The sequence below is a fragment of the Phalaenopsis equestris genome, unplaced genomic scaffold (assembly GCF_001263595.1).
Source record: "Phalaenopsis equestris unplaced genomic scaffold, ASM126359v1 Scaffold000621, whole genome shotgun sequence".
NCBI lineage: Eukaryota > Viridiplantae > Streptophyta > Magnoliopsida > Asparagales > Orchidaceae > Phalaenopsis > Phalaenopsis equestris.
Window position 1 is genome coordinate 84,789 of NW_018165061.1, and position 5,113 is coordinate 89,901.

Sequence of the window (5,113 nt, forward strand, 5' to 3'; positions counted from 1 at the left end):
TCACATTTCTTCACTTAACAAATTTATTTTCATAAAGTTTAATCATAAAGTTTAATTCCTTTCTTCTTACATGAACCTTTAAGATTTTTAATATTTCAAAAATACAAATATCTTTACTTAAAATAGAAAAACATAGTTATTTTCTCTTACACCAAACATCTTAATCTCTAAAATTAACCTTTATTATTGAAAAATTTTTTACTTCATTTTACAATATATTTAGAAATATAATTATAGTTATCTAAAGTTAACCCCTAATACCAAAGGTCATGTTAAATTTAAAATTTTTGAAAATATAGCTAAGTGAGGACAAATAAAATTAAGTTTCTTTCTTTTTTCTAAAAAAATTTCTTTCCCCCCGAAACTTAATTTTTTAAAAGATGTAGCATTAAGAATTGAAAAATAAAGGGTGAAACAAAACATTAAATACATAAAGAAAAGACATACCTATTGAAAGTTCTTATTAGGAAACTTAATTTTGAAATACTACAAGTGCTAATATAAGAAGCTACAAGACTTAAAATATTAATATGCACATAATACATATAAAATCTGCTGAGAAAGACTTAATTACAATACATTTAATAGAGTACTAAATTAACAACAGAACTAAACTGAATTTCAATTAACAAATAGTTTTACAAACCACAATTCACAACTCAACATAACAACAAAACAAAGTCTCACAATCTAACAAACAGTCTTAACAATCTAACAAAAACAAACAACATAATAAAAAAGTACAATCAAACATACACTAAAAAAAAGATCACCAATCATCATCATCTTCTTCTTCTTCTCCTACCAAATTCAAATTCTGCCGCTGATATGGAGTAAGAACAAGGTGAGTAGGAAACAAAACTAAATGATCACCTTCATGTATCACACCAACGCATCATCATAGGCAACATCATATTCAAACTTTTTCCGTATCAAATCATCAGTGTGAGCATTTCTGTCATTCATGTTTTGCATTCTATGATCCATTTTTAAGATATCTCTTTGCTAGATCATCATCTGGTCTAAAAGTTCTCGATTATTAGGGTCACTAAAAGTAGGGGTCCTCGAAGTAGAAGGAATATCTCTGGTCTTACTTCCAGATCTACAATCAACATGAGAGTCATATGTCTTTATGTTGGCAGACCCATAGGTTTTAGAAGCTCAATACTCGCTTCCTCAGGTCTAAAATCAACTCCTGCTTGTTCGCATAGTGTAAAAATAAGTGCAAGGTGTGCCAAACCACCAGTGGTCTCCTCTACAGAAATAGATCAAGCTTTCATATAAATAAAAAAGCCTACATTTATCTCCATAACATGTTGAATACAAAAGTTCAGGATGACTCTATCCTTGGTCACCTCATTATGATGATTTGTCAGAATGATTTCTCCAGAAATAAACTAGTGACAGGCCTTAGATACTACATTAAGCATAGAAAGAGGAAAGTTACCTTAACATCATTTTTTTATTTTCCAGGCCCCTCTTCCATTAGTAAGAAAAGAAATAACCTCATCTAATGTCTCATTCGTAGCAGAAAATGATTTATATCTGCAACTGTAAACATCTTCCAACTGATAAAACTCATTAATTTTTTTTAAGAAAACTCAACCATTTTTCCACAAAAAAAACAACATCATCAGAAGCCACCATAATGTTGGCATAGAATTCCATCACTACACTAATAATCACATCAGCTGTAAAACAACATAAATTTTCCCAGTGCCGAGCATTGATTAATCGCTCGACTTCTCCTCCCGAATTTTTAAAACCACAATCCGGAATTACACCACACGAATTTTTAAAACCACAATCCGGAATTACTTTTTTATGCTCAAGTAAACTATTGAATCGAGCACTAGCCCTGAAGCTAAGAAATCTTTGTTCATCATAGTCTACTTTTCTTTTTCTTTTGATTGTTCTTAGTGCCATGGAAAATCTAAGACAATTCAATAAAAATCTGAATAAATTCAAAAAGTTCTGAAAATCATAAGGTAAAACACTTTAAACTTAAATCTACTAAGTAAGAGTTTCTCACCAAAGGATTTTTTCAAAAACTCTTAAAAAATTCCGAAATTTTTGAATCTCGGCAATGTGAGATAAATTCTTGGAGAAAATTAAAAATTTTCTAATTCAAACTGTAGCTCTTACCTAGAGAAGATGAAATCCAAAGTTCCTTTACCTTAAAATCACCTCAAATCCAAGTAAATGCAAGTCCTAGGTGCAAAAACCGATAGTTGAAAGTGACTCAAGGGTAAAAATGGCAGTTTACAATGAAAATGGTGAATTTTAAAGGGTTAAAGGCTGTCCCCGGGTAGAGGGCGCTGTCGGCGCCCATGCTAGCGCCGTCGGCTCCATTTTTTTATTTTTTCAATTTTCAATTTCTTTCAATTTTCTCAAAAGTCTTTTTTAGCATTTTTTTAAACATAATTTTTATCTAACAATAATTCACAAACAAACATTCACAAACAAACATTATAATTCACAAACAAACATTATCACAAATAACACCAAACAAACTTTTATATATGAAAATACACTTTTACAAATAGATTTTTCTAATCATAATTTCACACATATTAAGCAAACTAATATATAAATCAGTGTAAAAATTAAGCCACAACACTAAACACTGATAGAAAACTATACACATAATCAAAGTTCAGAATTCTAAAGTAAGCAAACTAAATCAAATCCACACAATCACATTAAGTAAGTAAGTATTTTAAACTAGTAGTGAGTCCAAATTCTTCAATTATTCTCCTTCATCTTCAATGCTTTCTCCTCCTCTAATATTTCTCACAGACTGGTAATGAACGTACAGATTTTAGAAGGGTCGGTACGGGAATTGATCAGTCAAATTCTCTTTGATCCGTCCTTTTTCTTTAAACATCTGCACTAATGTTGCTTCAAATGTTCCATTATGACTAAAATTCTCTTTCTTCCTCCAATCTAGGTGATCAAAAAGGTACTTAAGATCTCTTTTTGAATTCTTATTACTCTAAAGTTCTCTTTCAATTTTCTTCAATTTCTCTTCAATTTCTTTTCTCAATTTCTTTTCCACAGTAAGTGAACTTCCAACTGTTGGTGGCATCAATGGAGTTGAAGCATGTGATGAATGATCTAAGATAGTATCTGATGCTTTATTCCCATTCCCAACATACATAATTATCATCAATATCATCAATAGGAATCATGGGCTCCCAACGTAATAAAACTTTTTCCTAACTTTCATATGGAACTTGAGATTGACTGCAAGTAGAAAAAATGTGGAAGGATGCCAAAATCCATAAATTGGCCCATTCATAACATACCCATAACAAATTTAAAAATTATAGATTTACATCAATGGGTTTTTCCATTTGAATACAATAGTTCAAAATTGCACTTTCTTTGGTGACACTACTAATCTTCATGGTAGAGAGTAATTTTGTAGAAATGAAGAAATGTCACTGCTTCGACATTGGATTAAGTGATGAAGAAGAGAAACTAACATATCCCTCATCTTGCACTTCCTAAATATCACTTTCATGCATCAGAAAATTATAGACATCTTACATCAAATCTCTGGTAAGGATAAAATTTATATAATGACAGATTGAAACGCTTTCTATCATATACAATTCATTGATTCGCGCAGGAGTAAATGGTACAGCCTTACCTTGTACGAAGGCAACTCCTTAGATAATTACATGTAAGCTGGCATCGAATTCCTTCACTACTGGTACAACAACTGCAGCGGTAGTGTAACACAAAACTTCTCATCGTCTTTGTATAATGATTTTATTAATTGAAGAACTTGGATTAATCAAGCCATGATTGACAAAGTCTCATTCCTTGATAAGCCTCTTCTTTCTTTGTAATAACTTTATCATAACTTTATCGTATAATCTTTGCACGTTAAAACTAATAAACTTTCTTATATTGAAAACTCCATACCTTGAAGTATTTCTGGAATTTGAAGCCATGGAATTTGAAAATAGGAAGTTTCTGATCATACAAGGTAGTTTTTAGGACTTTAAAAACCCTCCCAATGGTTATTAAAGAGCGAAATTCCGTCAAAGTCCGCCCAAGTTTGTCCTAAATTGTCAAACTGCTATCAGCGTCGTCGGCACTTTGGTCTGTCTATGGGCGCTGACGTTAGCGGTAGAGGCCAAAATTACGTCTTTTCATTTTTTCCGTTCAATTCGATTCCAAATTTTCCCTAATATCAATATTTATCTTAATTTATAATATATAAAATTGTGTAGGATTATTATCTACTAATCTATAAAAATTTTTAGAACAAAATAGTAATACAAAGATATATATATTTATATATGGGTTGCCTCCCACAAAGCGCTTGGTTTAACGTCGTCAGCCCGACGAACCATTTATTTAGTTGGTTTGACTTAACTTTAAAACTTCTTTAAATTATGGTATGTGCCTTTAATAATAATGTTTCAATTGATACCCATTAACTATAAATATCTTTCCTGTGTCAGGATCTTTAATAACAACAATTCCATAATGATAGACTTTAAACACTTTAAATGGTCCTAACCATCTGCATTTTAGTTTTCCTAGAATAATCTCAATCTTGTATTATATAATAAAACTTCTTGTCGAGGCTTCTTGTCGATCCAGGTTCAAACTTATTTTTAATAATCTTTTGATCATGCCATATTTTCATTTTCTCTTTTATAGATTTTGCATTATCATATGCTTCATTTCTATTCACCTCAAGTTCATTGAGTTGGAATAATCTTTTCTCACCAGCATCCTTTAAATTAAAATTAAAATCCTTAATAGGCCAAAATGCTTTATGCTCCAATTCTACTAGTAAATGACATGTTTTTCCAAAAAAAGTTTATATGGGGACATTCCTATAGGAGTCTTATAAGCAGTTATGAATGCTCATAATGCAGTATCTAATCTAGCAGACCAATCCAATTTTTAAGGAGTTACAGTTTTTCCTAATATTCATTTAATTTCATGATTTGATATCTCTGCTAGATCGCTAGTTTGAGGATGATAAGTAGTAGCGAATCTATGCATAATATCATATTTCTTAATTAACTTTTTTAATTCTTTTATTCCTAAAATGAGATCCACCATCTGTAATAATTACTCTCGGCAT